This window comes from Protomyctophum parallelum (genome assembly GCF_964188405.1).
Source record: "Protomyctophum parallelum genome assembly, chromosome: 1".
NCBI classification, from domain to species: domain Eukaryota; kingdom Metazoa; phylum Chordata; class Actinopteri; order Myctophiformes; family Myctophidae; genus Protomyctophum; species Protomyctophum parallelum.
The window spans coordinates 33,360,366-33,377,712 of NC_139697.1; the positions used below are offsets into that span (position 1 = coordinate 33,360,366).

At 42.1% G+C, this 17,347-nt stretch overlaps 1 protein-coding gene across 1 annotated transcript in view; it reads right to left on the minus strand.

Annotated features, from left to right (window-relative positions):
* csmd2 (CUB and Sushi multiple domains 2) overlaps positions 1–17,347 on the minus strand; it is a gene marked incomplete at both ends in the record, with an annotated part of 400,982 nt that overhangs the window by 253,989 nt on the left and 129,646 nt on the right. The gene's annotated exons all lie outside the window — the stretch shown is intronic.

Below are 17,347 nucleotides of genomic sequence, written 5' to 3' on the forward strand. Positions count from 1 at the left end.
TGGGTCCAACCGACACCGGACACTCCCTGTGGTGGTGTGAAACGTGTGTGTCAAATTTGAAGTCGGTGGGGCAAACGGTTCTCGAGTTACGTGGATTACAACAGTACACACACACACACAGATGTATTTGACCAGCTTAGTGGCCTTGTGGTTTGCGTGTCCGCCCTTAGACTGGGAGGTCTGTGTTTAAACCCCAGCCAGGTCATAACAAAGACTTTGACAAATGTAGGGGAGACCCAGTGTCTCCCTGCCTGGCACTCAGCATCAATGGTTGGAATGGGGGTAAGTCCCTGCGATATACTAGCATCATGTCCAGGGGGTGTACTTGTACATTAATTAAGCTGCCTCAAAAGGCTACTTACTTATGTACTTTTTTTCTTCATATTTGAGTGTACTGATACTGATAGCAAATAAATGAAAAGATAATCCATATGGTTTTGTGTAGTTAAATGAATTGCAATAATAATGGGTGGTTGTCACAAAATCTCAAGGTACACCTGGACCACTATACCTAGGGGGTCCTCAGATGATTTGCATAATGTGCAACATTAATTAATTGTTTTCTCACCCAACAGTAAACAAACAAACACTGTATACTATACAGGCTATCTGCACATTTCTACACTGATATTTTTTGGACTTTTAAAATGTAAGTAATGACTTACTGCATCCAAAGTATTCAACTGAGGAATTGGCTGGTAGATAATGGCTGGTGGTTATGCAAGAACTGAGAACATAAGAAGACAAGAAAATAAATCATGCAAATAGACCACGGATATGCCCTTTTAATAGCAAAAGTTGCCCTCCCACATTAGCTGCATGTGCTAACAGTCCTACTCAGGAAACTAATGCAAAGCGCGTTTAAATGTGCAATTAATCTTCCTAAATTAAATTATGGCGGCTGAAAACAAGCCACTTTACTTGCTGAAGAGTGGACTATTAATGGGGAACCAGAAGAAAACTGTTCTTGATAGATATCCCCCTGAAATCGATTTGGCTTCTGTTAGGAAGTAAAATACATAATGCATGGGACGAAGAGAGTCGAGCCTGTACACCGATTGCATTGCCTTGCCTATTTCTACCTTATTCGACCACATGCACCCTAGCATCCATATCATAGCAATAGCATCATGAAAACAAAGCCGATCTACAAGCTCACGATGCCTCACTTGTAGATGAGCTATTTTCAACAAACGGATTCGGATGAAGTATACACCCCTGGGGCACCCTGCTCAATGAAGTATATATACCTGTAGTCATTGATTGATTGATTGAATAGTTTATTAGACATAAATGTAAAAACAGCAACAGAGTACAGAGTACAGACTTGTTTCCATTTAGGCAATGCACAATGTTTGCAGTATGCCATCACTCATCATCATAGAGAACATTATACTGTATACTAGGGCTGGACTGTGACTGTGAAATGGCTTCCTCACTGTATAGAATTTAAAGTCCAAGGAGAACATTGCTGTGGTTGCAGGACATAAGTAGACATGTCATCTCTACCCCCATTCTCTCACTGTGCATGGATTAATGAGGCCTTAATAGCCCCAGTCATTAGACTGGGTGGTCATCGACTAGATTGCACAGCCCATTTTAATAGGAATAATCGCCATCAATATATATGGACATTGGGTCCATATACTGTATGGGCACTACATCCATTTCTTGCCGGATATTCCCACATTATGCAATTTGATTCAATTTGAGCCAATCTAATTTCATTCTCTTATCACTTCCTGCTCTCCTGGGCGGTCCGACGGTATCTCCTCTCGTCTTATCATATTGTCACTGTTGGGCACAAACCTTGTATCTCTTTTTGAGGTACGCTAGGCCCTCCAACGTCTGGCTAATGACATTACGTCATATGGCAGCCGGTATATGGACTTTTAACACGTATTGTGCCCAGGAGGTCGCCACACGTATTTATAATTTCACCCGTAGGAGGCCCAAGAGATGGGCTGAGATGCCCCTCACTTCACAGTGTGATTGTTTATGTGGTTTTTTTATTGCCCTATTTGTCATACAGTGTCACACAAAACACAAGCGACACGTTGTGAGCTGTAGATAGCCATTTTCCATTAAGTGTTAAGTGTTTAAGTGTGTTTGTGGAGTTGATACATATTTAACCAATGAAAAGAAGACTTATTGACAGGTTCTTGTGTCTAAATAAGAACCACATGGATCCATTGAAATGAAGGTCCTTATTTCCCCCATTTCCTAAAAAGTCACAGTTTTTGACATACAAGGTTTCCACCCGACAGCGACAATATTCTATTAGATTTTTGACTTTGCCTGCCGTTTATAACAGATGTGTCTATTCAGACAAGAAAAAGGCCTTTGTCAGCCATTCCAGGTGGGAATTCTCTAAGATAACGATATTAAACTTCATCCATAACGCTCCTGGATTCTGCCCCCGCCCGTGACCTGCAAGCTGCTGATACAATGACAGTCAAGGAAGTGTAAACAAGCCTTCATTTCACAACAATTAACCAAGAGTCATTAGGGTGGCAGTCCATAAATCATTCCCCTGACAAGTACAGCACTCGCACGCATATGCATACACACAAGGTTGTGTGTGATTTATACGCCCACGCACACACACGCACGCACACACACACACACACACACACACGCATGCACGCACGCACGCACATACATACGTGTGTACTACTACGTAGGATAATACATAAACGGCACATTTGATACGCAAAAACTCACAAAAACTGCCTGCCACGGTTCTATAACCCCGTGAAGTTGCTGGTATTAATCACCTTTCTCTGTCTCATGGTGATTATGAACACATTAATCAGCTGTGTGTGTGTGTCTGCCAGCTGGAGCTGCATGCGAGCAGACGTGGAGAGAGCAGGGAGGTGTAGAGGCGTGAGATGAGATGGAGAGGAGGACGAATGGAGAGAAACACAGGAAGTATACAAGTACGGCAGAGAGAGAGAGCGAGAGAGTGAGCGTGGTAGAGTTTACACACTGCATGTAACAACCAATATAAAACACTATCAGTCCACTCTGTGTGGAAACGGTAGTGGATGTGAGGAGTGGAGGAGGGGGTGGAACTGTGCTGACGATGATTCATTATTCCCAGCCACCCACATCAGCCTCACACAAAATATAATGTATATATAAATATAGAAAATACTCTATATAAGGTAGCTAAATGAATGTCGTGGCAGCAGGAACCTCCAACACATGAAGGCAGACAGGCGTGCAGTTGATGCAGGTGTATCGCCGTGCATGTGCAACTCCTGTATGGTGTGTCACTGGCCACAGAACATTGACCAGCAATTGGCCTTGTTTGCAAGTGAGAAATGGGCAGGGGAGGGCATTCTCTGTACTACAGGTTTGTTGGGGTTGCCTGTTCAACAGGGAGTAGAACTGAGAGGGAGGACAGCATGTTCCTCCACACTTTTTAAGCCCTCCCGGTAAAACTCCTCACTGCCAGGTGAAAAGATGCAGCGAGCGACTGTGTATTGGAGGACATAGTGGCTGTCTGTTCACACCGCCAGAACAAGAAGTAGGGGTTGGCAATGACAGGGACTACATAGAGAGAACTGGCGATGATAAAATTATGGAGAAAATGAGAAAAGTTAAAGATTGGCCAAACTGTAGGGCACTCCTTTATTATGCTGTTAATTCGTACAGTAGCCTACAGCCTATGAGGGATGCAATACTGCCTCATCAAAGTTGGTATTGTGACTTTATATATTTTTCAGATACTTGCATGAGAGGGGGAGAGGTGGAGTTAGCTGCTTTAGCAGACAGGTTGAGGGTCCAATGGAGTTAAGCTTTCAATATTTGAACCAATACACAGATGTAAAATAGCATTGATTTATATTAAAAAAAAAAAACGTGGTACAGAACGACACTTACTTGCGTTACATAATTTAAAGGAGAGAAATTACTCCTTGAGGACTTGTAGGCCTACTAACTGGATTGTAGGAAAGCTGGACTAGAAAAAAAACATTGCTAAAAACAATTGCCCACTTTAAATATCACAGATCAAATAACGTATTCATTCCAATGTACAGCCCTGGACACTGTGTTATAATTCCAGCATATGTACGGCCCTGGACACTGTGTTATAATTCCAGCATATGTACGGCCCTGGACACTGTGTTATAATTCCAGCATATGTACGGCCCTGGACACTGTGTTATGGCAAGAAGAAAAACTATGTGCTTTCATGTATGGTATACCTCCGGGCCATCAAAGACCCACAATGCCTCTGCCTCTTCCACGGTGAATGTGATTACAGTAACCATGACAGAGTCCTTGTGTCGGCGGTCAGTCAGCATCACGCTGTCTCAGACCCACAGAGCCTGCAGTCAGTAATACATTCACACAATGCACCGCTGGAACACATTCGCTGCCCAGAGAGCGTGTGACAAGGCCTCGAAGGCAGAGTCATCCCTGAGTGAATACGCGGGCTATCCTGCCATTGAAACAGCTTAGTCAGTTCTATTAGCAAGGGAGGCGGGACAGAGGTCGGGATGTTAGGTACAGGTATTTGTCTCTGTCGCAGGCATTTCCCTATCGTTGCGCCCTCCGACACCAGGGCCGCGCAGACCGGCTGTTGCAGCCACGCGGGGCCAATGCATATAAAGGGCCAGGAGATTATCCATAAAAAAAAGGAAAATTAAAGTTTTGTCCTGGAAGTAAATACTTTCGTGGGACTTTCCACGTTTTACAAGGTCATTTCAGTAGACTTCTATTTTACACAGCCCTCGCGGGCTATTTGCCGTCACATGGTTACTGACTTGGGGCAGAGTCAAAGTGATATCAGCAAACAATAACAAACAGATGGCTGGATGTTGGGCACTGTGCTTTTCTCAAGCCGCAATAAAGTATTTGATGCATGAACATGTAGGCAGTATACAATAGTCTAATCCTGATTTGACAATGTTGTCCAATTTCTTTTATTACCAGTATATAAGTTGTTGTTTTTTCAGGAATTGGTCAGTAATACTGGTAATGAAACCTTATGTTTGCTTTCTGTATACAACATCAGCCAGGGCTTTCATGTCCCTTCCTTAACTCATTTTGGGCGGAAACCCCTTTTGGTGTTTTAAACATTATGTTATAATTTAGCTATTGAAAAAATAGCAGATCTACAAGCTCATAGGGCGCCACTCAGTGGTGCGCTATGAGCTTGTAGGTCTGCTATTTTTGAAAAATCGTGAAAATATTTATAATAAAATATCCTTTTAATCACAAGCCATTATGTAAGAAAGCCATACAGTGGCGGGCTGGTGCGGACCGACGGCCGGGCGCATCACGGAAGGTGAGTTCACCTCAATCCAGGAACTGTACGAGAAGCGCTGCGTAGTCAAAGCTGCAGCGTATCATCAAGGACAATTACCAGCATCATACTTTTGAACAAGGCATGGACACGGCATGCCGACAGGCTGGCATACTTCCCTCACGTTGGTTTGGTCTCCCTATAAACTACAAAATGATGGAGCGCATATGAAAAAACTAAAAACTAAAAAAAACAATTATTCACACCACAATCTTTACACCTGTAAACCTGTGATGTTACAAATGATTCTCGGGGTCTACTTGGACCCCTCCTTTTGCCCTACACTTTTATATATCCAAGATTACAGCTAGGTGAATATTCCCCTATATTGCGCCAAATGTTCACCTATTACATGCTACATGCCAAAAATAGAGATGCTAGGGTTCATGTGGTTTATTGTATACTGTACTGTAGTCCAGTGGTTCCCAAAGTGGGGTCCGGGGATATATATATATATGATATGATATAGTGATATAGTACTTTATTGTCAGTTCACACTGAAATTTGTCTTGCGACACAGCAGCCAAGTATGCAGAAACACATATACAAAACACAAATAACAAGACAATTTACATACGAGACATGAGCAATATCCACCGCTTAGATTATCCTGTGGCTACTACATCTCCTGATTAAGCCTCAAGGTCGACTGGTAGACAAAGGACCTCTTTAGTCTGACCTTATTGTATGCTGGTACACCATATCTCCTTCCTGAAGGTAGCAACCTATATTCTCCATACAACACATGCTTAGTATTAGAGGTGATATTCCTTGCTAACCTTAGGATGCTGTTATCATATGTGGATGTATAAAGTTTCTGAAGTTGTTGTCCAACAATCTTTGAACAAATGTTCAGTTGTTGCAGCAGTTGTGACTTTAGGGCTGCAGACAAACATCCATACCAGGTGGTACTACAGTACTGAAGAACACTCATAATAACAGAAGTGAAAAACCGAAGGATCTTAGACAGCGAAGGAAGTAGATTCTTTGCTTTGTTTTCTTACACACTGAATCAATCTGATCTTTCCATGACAAAAGATGGTCTATTACTACTCCTAGGTATTTGTACGAACATACCTGGTTGATCGGTTCACCATGAATAGTAATGGGGGATCTGTGTATCTCTGGTGGTGTACCAAAAACAATCTCTTCTGTCTTTTTTGTGTTAATGATGAGAGCGTTGTTATCACTCCATTCAACCACCTTATTTACTCTGTGTTGGTGCAGTCCAGGATCACTAGAACTATCTAGGAGAGAAATCAAAACTGTATCATCTGAGTATTTTAGAATGTATTGGTCTGGTGTGTCAGTGCGACATTCAGACAGGCATTCCTCAATACGACAGCTGTCAGTATAGACTATAGAGGGTGAAAAGTACAGCTGAGCCTGAGCTCACACAACCCTGGGGAGCACCAACATTAGTAGTTAATGCTGATGAGAGGGTTGTGTTCACCTTCACCCTCTGTACTCTGTTAGTAAGAAAAGAAGCATACCAGTGAATTAAGTATGGATTCAGTTCCAACTGTACCATTTTTGACACTAGTATATCAGACTGTATTGTGTTGAAAGCTGAAGAAAAGTATAAGAATAGCACTATCGCATGATTCTTATTTGACTTATCTAGGTGTTTTGTAATTAAGTGGACCAGTGTGACAACCGCATCCTCTGTACCGCAACCCTTTTTGTAGGCAAACTGACTGGGGTCGAATTTGTCTTTGGTTATACTGACAAGATGTTGTAACAGTATTCTTGATAGTGAGAGCTATGGGTCTGTAATCCTTATGTTCTTTTGGACATTGGATTTTGGGTAGTGGTTTTATGTGTGAGGTTTTCCAAGACAGGGGAATTGTGTGTGTGTCTACAGAGGTTTGGAATATTGGTTGCCACACTGGAGCCAGCTCAGATGCAAAGTGTTTGAGGAGAAAAGCACTGCATTCATCTGGCCCATTAGCTTTCCTTGTGTTAGTACACTGAAACACTTTCCTTACATCCTCTTCAGTGATGGTAATTCTGTCTGAGGGGGCAGGTGTTACAGCCTTCAGTATTTCAGTGCACTTTGAGGAATTGTCCAATGATTCAAATCTGGCGAAAAAGGTGTTTAGGTCATTGGAAAAGACAAGTTCATTTTCGGTCACAATAGGTTTCGTTGGGGTTGACATTCCTGTCATAGATTTCATAGTATCCCATGCCTTTTTGTGATCGTTGGCATTAAATGCATCCTCCAGACGCTGTCTATGTGCCAATTTTGCCTGCCTCATTTTCGTTTTTAACTTTTTATCTGCCAATTTAAGTGCACCAAAATCTTTGTTTATGAAAGCTGTTTTCCTTTCATTTATTACATTTTTTATATCTTTTGTCACATATGATTTGTTGTTTGGATAGATTTTTATCTCCTTTGTAGGAACAACCAGCTGTACACAAAAATTAATATAATCGTTTGTAACTGTGGTGATTTCATCTAATGAACCATCTCTGAACGTGTCCCAATCAGTCCAGTCCAGGCATGCTGCAAGTTGTTCCTTGTTGTCATCTGTCCATGTCCTGACTACCTTCTTCTCTGGCTTCCCTCTTTTTAATTTGGACTTATAGACTGGGGTCATGCACACAACATTGTGGTCAGAGGTCTCTATCGGTGGCCCAATCTTGGCTACATATGCATTTGGAATGTTTACATAGCACTTGTCCAAAATATTATTTTTCCTTGTCGCATCCTTGACGTATTGTTCAAATCCCGGCAGCACAGTGTCCAGATAACACTGGTTTAAGTCTCCAAGCACGACTGCTGGTGCGTGCGGGTACTGCAGTTGGAGCTCATGCACACAGTCAGCAATGGTCTTTGCTGCTTGTGCAGCTCTTCCTGGCCCTTTTGGGGGCACATAAACAACAAACAGCAGAACGCATCCAAATTTGCGGGGTAGGTAGAAAGGTCTTAACGTCATGCCCAGGATCTCTACATTGGGATCGTCGCATATCCTCACTTTTATTGAGTAGGATCGACACCAGAGATCATTAATATAATATATATATATATATATATATATATATATATATATATATATATATATATATATATATATATATATATCACTTTCCCTAAGTTCCATCTATCAATGCTGCCTTGAACTTCTGGGATCTCACCTTAAACTTCTGGGATCTCTGATTCAACTATTTCAGTTCAGTATGAACTTCCTGTCAGTGATCCAAGGTTATTAATCAAAAAGAACAGGGAAGCTATTTCACAGCAAAAGTCAAGGATGGCACAATCTGTACAGATGGAGTGCAGCCTCAGATTGACAAAGATGTCTGTCAGCAGGATACAGCCAGTTTCAAACTCAATGGGGTCTTATGAGTTGTAGGGTAATGGGATGTGACTGAAAGTAATGTCTTAGGTGGGTTGAAAATATTGGTGAAATGATGGAGTGAAACCCTTTAAAACTTACTTTAAGGTAATTTGGCAGGATGGACTGGGATTTATTTCCTTGAAGGCGCAGGCACCGCAATTTCTTACCAATCACTGCCCACCATATGAGCCATTAATCTAAGCTGTTTCACTCAAGATTCACTTTCAGTTTCAGTGAAGGAACAGAATGTCAATGTTGATGCGATGAGAGTACAGCAATAATCAAATATTAGTATTAAATATGAAACCGGGTGTAAGGTTATATTGAAAATGTGATAAGTGGGACGCTAACAGTGATTATTAAGCAGGACCAATGCCAAGGGGAAGGCAAACAAGGCATTCTAGATAATGACATTTTGTTGATATATAAATAAATCATAAAGGGTACTTTGGCCCCATTGGCTCTCAGCTTCTAACGCAGATCCAAGTAGTACTGCCTATTTATTATCACCCGGGGCTGATCACCAACAACAACTAATTATGACAGAGTTATCTCAGCCAAGGGCATCGATATGCTGGATGCTCGTTTCTTGATAAACATAGAAAAAAAGTTATTATTTTTGCAATTGTTCAACCATTACCCTTATTTGTTCTGACAGGGAGAAAGAGAGCAGAGTGCTGATCACATTATTACACTCTTAGTATGTGTCTAAAGTGTCTACAGTATGAAGGAATTTCATTATCTCTTCCTTTTTTTCCACAGCTGACACAAAATCAATCACAGCAGTAAATCCCACTGGACTCAATTAGCTACAGTTAAACAACTGCCATGACTCAGTCCCATGAGTACCTAAATATCTCCACACTGTGTGTGTGTGTGTGTGTGTGTGTGTGTGTGTATGCTATCACAAGCTTGTGTCAGGGATGTCCCTGAACTGCAGTGTGCAGTAGATAATTAGCTTCAAACTCACCACTTCTGGGAACATGCGCGCGCGCACGCGCACACACACACACACACACACACACACACACACACACACACACACACACACACACACACACACACACACACACACACACACACACACACACACACACACACACACACACACACACACACACACACACACTTTGTGAATGTGTACCCTTGTGACTCTTTTTTATACTTAAAAGCCCTAAATACTTTGCCATACAAAGTATGTTTTTGCATTCCAAAACAATAATTACAATTAAAAAAACTGCTTAAATGGGACATGAGGGTTAATGTGGTTAACACACGTTTGATTTAATAGCATATATTTAATTAATGTATATATAATTTTATTCAGACCAGAAACGGGGATAAAAACATTTGCCCACTGGTGATTAAAAAATAATAATCACACTTGTGTGAAGTGAACTATGAGTATATTGAGGATGATTGGCGAGAGGCCATTGACTCAGTTATAAAGGTTTACACCTGTAACAGACTAGAAACACAATATCAAATTATTCACAGACTACACATTACACCTGTGTTACTAAACAAAATGGACCGTTCAATATCCCCTCTATGTTCTAAATGTCAAACAGAGCTGGCCACCTATACTATCACTACTTTTGGGAATGTAAGTGGAAATCCAGGTTCTGGGGTCAGGTGGCATGCGAGTTATTTAAGGTGAAAATAAAGAAGGATCCGGGAGCTTCCAGATCCAGAGCACGGGAGAGAAGGACAATGATGGGGAGGGTGAGAAAGTACAATGGAATGAGGGAGAGGTGAAAGAATCCACGGCAATCCGTGGCATTCCATCCCACTGAGAACTGTAATTTTATCCATATAAATGACGGGCAAGAGGGGTGTTCAAATGGATTATTATAGCAGGGCAGATGGTTTGAGAGAGGATCTGGGTGAATTGCTATGATGGGTTAAAGATGAAAAAAGTGGTAAGGAAGGCGTTAATGAGCTCTGGGAAGAAAGGGAACAGAGTAAGAGCAGATAGGTGGTATCAGAGCAAGGAAGGGGCGCTATAGAAGAGCTAAACGTCTTAGCTTTAGCATAACCTATACAGACCAGCCTCTCGCTCCCCTCTCTGCTGCTTTCCAACCCCAAGAGAAGAGAAGGCAGAAATAATCCCTCGGCGGCACAGGCGCTTTATCTCTCTCCGGCTCCCATGGCGATGCTATTTATAGCGCATTGAAAAGGAGGAGGAAAGGGAGAAAAACTATTCCCGCCTTTTCATCACTTCTGATACAAAACATGAAAATACCCAGTGAAGTTACAAAGCCCCGCTAACAGGATGAAGTGTTGGAAGTGAAGCGGGACGCAAAAACAAAATGGAGTCAGAGTAGAGATAAACTGACAGGGAAGTGGGGGATGTAACGTTGCACTCCAAAACAAAATACAAGTGCATACTTTGTCTTTGTTTATCAAGAAAGGCACTTTAGGGTTTAGTCATCATTTTAATTCAGGCAACACAGCAGTAACAATGTACATGTACATATTATATAACACAATCAGAACTAATTTAGTCATTATACGACGAGAGCAAATCACACGGCCAATAGATCAAGCACGGGTGCATCTTTATGCTGAGCCAGTAGTTTGGTAACGGTGCCTGTTAACCATGAAAGTGAGCACGTGGAGGGGGTGGCTGTTTCACAGATATACTCGTGTGCCCTACATAATATATACAGTACAGTACAACCCCATCTCTGTCTCACTCAGCACGGCAAGCAAAGGTGGACAGTAACAACATGCATTTACATTTAGTACTGTACATTTTCCAGTATCTGTACTTTACTTGCGTATGTGTTGTTTTCTTGGAAGCTTATGACTAAATGCACTATATTTAAGTTATGTTTTAGCGATTTTCCTTGGCACAAATAGTACAAGTAAAGTGTTTCAGATATTTAGAATCTTGTTTCACAAACGGCACAACCGTAGGGTCTCTCTTAGCTTATTTACAGGCTGTAAAGCCGTACAACCAAGGGGTCTCTTTTCCACAAAATATATGTGCACACAGTACCTGGTATTATTCAAGGTGAAGGACGTTATTCAAGGTGCAGAACGTCATTCAAGGTGCAACATTATTAAACTTTCACTTGTAGCAAAACACATGGGGTTGCCCCTGTTCTCCCCGTCACTCAAACTGTTTCATCAGTGTGACATGTTTGCTCAACAACTACTTTGGATTCAACTTTCTTTGCAAAGCCTGTGTCCGAGATTAGGTGCCACTACCAGTACCACATAATATGGAAGAAAACTACAAATCTGAAGGAAAAGAAAGCAGGCCTGGGGAGGGGTTGTGGGTCATGGGATGGGTAAGATGAGGATCAAATGTGTGACATGCAGGCAGACAGGTGAACGGAAAGACCTCATGTGGGTCTTTTGGGTGTCTTTGACAGGCAAATCGCTTTGGTTTGCGAGAGAGTGGGATTGAAGAACATTGAGTTGACAGGCCTGCGATGCAACCCCCTCGCTCCATCAGCGCTGCACTGATGCAACTCTCTCACGCACACGCATGCACGCACGCACAGACAAAGAACTCTCGGTCTTGTTGTATCCCTGGGCATGACAGTGATAGTAATGAACTTGACGGGACAGCATGTACAAACATTGCACAGAAGGAAGACACCCCCCTACAGGCCATTGTTTGGACACAAGTCCATAGCCCCGATGTAACATTAAACTAGACATGACAACTTCCACTACTTCTGGAGCAACACCCCAAGCTGACAACATCGCTCTCAGTCTCTGGCCGTGCGTGCGACAGTGAGGGACATTCATACTGTATGCAGGGCAGGAAATACACGGATGCCACAATTAAGGGCCATGGCTGCCATGCCACCTAAGTTTGATCCCCTGAACAAAAACCCAATATTACAATGCCCTGTGGCCACAGTGGGTTTGATGCACTGCTCCCATCTTATTTCACCGTTCGCTCCTCATTCCTGTCAACACTGTGTTTTTTAGACTCCAGTGTCTTTAGTTGAGATTCTAAATTCTTTACTGAGCAAAACATCAAGTGAAACTCAAACCTTAGTTCCGAGCCTGGACAAGAAACCTCACATATTATTATGTTATGCATTCCTTGTGTTATGATTAGCTGAGCACATTATCAGTGGTGGAAAAAGTACTCAAATGTTTTAAGTAAAAGTATAAATACTGCAATTTAAATGCACTCTGTTACAAGTAGAAGTCCCATATTAAAAATGCACAGTAGTAGGGCTGGGCGATATGACAAAATCTCATATCACGATATAGAATTTATTTTATCACGATAACGATATACTCACGATATAGCATATTTTTTACGATACCTATTTTTTTTATCTAAAATAATTGATTTTTGTTCAGGTCGAGTACTTTACTGTACTTGGGCTGTACTGTACTGTACTGTACTGTACTGTACTGTACTGTACTGTACTGTACTGTACTGTACTGTACTGTACTGTACTGTACTGTACTGTACTGTACTGTACTGTACTGTACAAGCTCTCCTCCCTGGCCTCTGTCTGTGTTAGGCTGCACAACAGTGACACTTGGTGGTGACAATAGTTATGCTATTTCCGTGCTCGGATACAGGGACAGGGACACACATAGCTGTCTATAATGGTTGCACCATTCAAAAAACAATTAAATTCACATTATCCAGTCTAATTATATGAATATAATACTGATGCCCTTCCCATGCACAGACAGGCCCAAAGCAAGTACAAAAATATTACAAAATAAAATGTATATAATAATAATTAGAGGCTGAACTCAATTGTTCAGCCTCTGTAGATATTTTTAAAGCACAGCTCAAGACCCACTTCTACAACATTGCTTTTAATTGATCTTTTATTTTTTGTTATTCATGTCCTCACTGTATTGCATTACTGCTTGATTTTTTTATGTCGTTGCCTTGCTTTTCTTTTTTTCTCCATTGCTCTGTAAAGCACTTTGAGAGCTGCATTTCATGTCATGAAAGGTGCTATACAAATAAAGTTTTATTAGTATTATTAATAATAATTATTATTATGACAATTAAAAAGAAAAAAGAAAGAAATAAGACGTTGCCATTCAGACACAGAAGTACAGGCCTGTGTCTGCATTAAATTGGCTTAAGGAAAAAATAAATATCTCATGTCACAGTTTGTCACTACAGTTGTTTCAGTTCATTTAAGCTCTGTATAGGGAATCAACATGTTCTGTTGTAGTTATAGTTTAGTTTGTTAAAGACGTTGGGCAGCTTAACGATGTTTAATTGACTACAGGCGATAGAGTGAGAGAGAACGCGATCTTGTCGTCAACTCTCCATGCCCAGCTGTGCGTATTTGGGAGTCTGGGACGAGTGGGGCTTTTTCTTTTCCTTTTTTTGATGATCACAACAAAGTCAGCGTCTTGTGTTGTTGTTGTAAGCTGTTGCTGAATTAAGGACTTTTCAAATGGAATAATTTATTTGGAACAATAAAACAAGACAGACACGCAGCAGGAGGACTGCACAGGTAAGAGGAACGTCTTGGAAGAAGTTTGCAGTGCACCCGACGACGGACAAGCTTATTGTTCAACTGTGTAAAACATGCGTGGCTCACGCAATTTATCAATTTGACCCAACATGAAACCTGCATTTATAACAGTGAATGACCGGTTACTTTAGGGCGCGTTCGGAAATAGCGCACTAGGCGCACTGTGCAATGCAAACTGATAGATGAGTTCGCTCCGGTGTGGTATTTCCGAACGTGCCGCTCTGAATCTCGTCAGCCATCGGGCGCGTTCGGAAATACCACACCGGAGCACACTCGCCTATTAGTTTGCATTGCACAGTGGGCTCAGTGCGCTATTTCCGAACGCGCCCATCATCTCCCTTCATGTAATCAAAACCACTTCCATATCCATACAATGGAATACGTTGCCCCTCTTTTAGGTGCAAGCACCACCTCGGCTTGTGTTGTGGTCGTGTTGGCCTTAGAGTATATAATAGAGAAGACATCCGAAAGGTGTTGGCTCACTGTTTTCAGTGCGCGCGGTGGGCTGCTGGGCATGCCGTATATAAGCGCTGTGACGTAAATACTGCCGTAAAGCGAAACGGCGATATAAGCGATATAGCTTTTTTTTCGTGATAGACATTTTCTATCGAAAATACGATATATATCGTCATATCGCCCAGCCCTACACAGTAGTAGTACAAAGGTATCTGCATCGAAATGTACTTAGCCAGTAGATCTAGCAGATCTACTGGCTCACAATGCGTCGCGATGCAACGCATTGTGTTCTCCTGCAGATTATAGAAGAAAAGAAGCATTGGCAAAATGGTGAGAGAAGCATGCCGCAGTGAAAAGAACAAGGAAAATAGAAGTATAGCCTTGTCGCTAAAATAATGGAAAGAACAGGTTTAATTGGCATACGTACCGTATAGACTAGATAAGCCCCCCCATTGGCAGATAGACCTAAACATTTGCCCTGATCCCTTTTCCCCATATGCAAACATTGTGCTAATTGGCCACAGTAAGCCAAATCGCTCTGTTTTCTCCTGGTTCACTGACCACAACACCTATATTAATCCTCTGATATCACACAGTCGGGGAGCATGGGGAAGCTAATAACACCATGATATTAGCAATGTTGATCTGCAGACGATATCCAGCTAATGCAGCGCTATTGCAGCTAATTCTGTCTGCCTGAGCTCCAAACCAAAGCTATAATCCCAATGTTAATTATTTACTTCCCGTTTCCCAATCACTGTAATCAGTCGATCTAGTCAAGAGCCATGTCAAGTGGCGGCCAGCCAGGGAGGGTTTTAAGAAGAAAGCAGGGGGATGTTGTGTAGGTCAGTGCTTCTCAAACATTTCCATGTCAAGGACCCCCGTGAGCTTGCAGATCAAACAGCTAAAAACTAAATAGGGTTTCGTTTAAACTGTTCACCCCACCTTGACTACCAGTGGTGTAGGTGTCTGAGATGGGAGTGGTGTGTGTGTGTGTGTGTGTGTGTGTGTGTGTGTGTGTGTGTGTAGTGTGTGCTTGTGCGCGTGTGTGTGTGTGTGTGCGTGCGTGCATGCGTGCGTCTCACCCTCCAGCTCCACTTTGCTCTGCAGAATCAGTTGAAAACAATATTGCCCATGCAGTGATGGGATCTTCTGTACAGAATGCTGACATGATCTGACCAGGACTTATATCAGGGCTCGAAATTAACTTTTTTACTTGGTAGCGCTTGTGCTACCAATTTCAAAATGAAGGAGCACCAGAAAAAAATTAGGAGCACCCACCAAAATCTAAGGAGCACCAATATGTAATCGATTTTTTACATTCATAAAAACAATAATATAACGTGTGGTTTACAAATAACATGAAATAACCAAAGTATAAAAATGCATGCCAGAATTTAAAATGTAGTGTCTGTCCCTCATCCATCCATCTCTTCAAAGAGACAGAGGCATCAAACATCTCCAGATGAGGACCCTCTAGTCTACACTAATTCCGGCCAGTCACATCAACTGTTTTCTTATTCTTTGTTTTGTGTTTTTCACCTTCATAGCCTATTTAGATCATATATTAGAATTTCTAATATAAAATAATTTCGATGTAAAACATTATATTTATAGCTATGCCTACTCACTTCTAATCAGTGGTGGATAAATTACTCTAATGTTTTACTTAAGTAAAAGTATCAATACTGCTGCTATGTAGAAACACTTACAAGTCTGCTATTCTCTCTCCCTTCCTCTCTCTCTCATTCCCTCTCAATCTTGCATGCGTGTGCGGCTGTGCGCACACACACGCATGCACACACACACAGCTGAGCCGGTCCGCCTCCGGAGCTAGAGGCTCCGGTCTTTTCTGAATCTGAACGCTTGAAATAATGTACTTTCTGACACATGGTGAAGTTGCGAGCCGAGGCGCTCTGGAATGTGAGCGATGCAGCGCTCAACGTTGTCCCGTACCGTTGTGTCAAAGAGTAGTTAACTACACACTCCACACGTTGGTTTGTTAGCATCAAATGCTAGTGCAGCTAGCAGACAGGAGCAGTGCAGTGGATGTCAGAGAGCGGCTCAGAGCGCCCGTTTTTCTACAATCGATCGTTGTAGCCAGGCGCACCACAGTAATTATTTGTAGTGGCACTGGTGCTCCCAAATATATTTTTAGGTCGCAAAGATTAGAATTCAGGCGCATTTGCGACCAAAATGGTCGCTATTTCGAGTCCTGTATATTCCAAATGTCTCCTCTACATAACACACCCAACCCATCCACTGAAGTGGTAGGAAATGGATTCTATCCCTAACCTATGACATCGGGACCCCCCATGACATCCACCTTGCAATTACCTCAAGTGACTTATGCACACAAATTCTGATCCACACGGGAACCGATTGCTGCTGGTTTTCATTTTGCACACTTGAGAGAGGCCAACCAGGGACTAATTTAAGGCTGGGAAAGATACAGGCGAATGCAAAACGCTGTCCGTTATAGGCGAAAACCAACAGTAATAGTCTGTGCAGGCACACAGCCCATAAAAATGCAAAGCCAGCTGTCCAAACTGCCCTGACTTTTTAAATCAAGAAAGTGAGTCACCGATGCTCGCTCGCGCCCCCGGCTAAAACTTTTTTTTTATGGTGAGGGGCAACAGCACTGTCCGTGACCCTTTGCCTTCTGCATTTATTGATGTAGTGAAAGGGGAGGGATTTTTCTTTATGGCGGCACGGCCTGAAATCGCTGGTCAGCGCACGTTCAC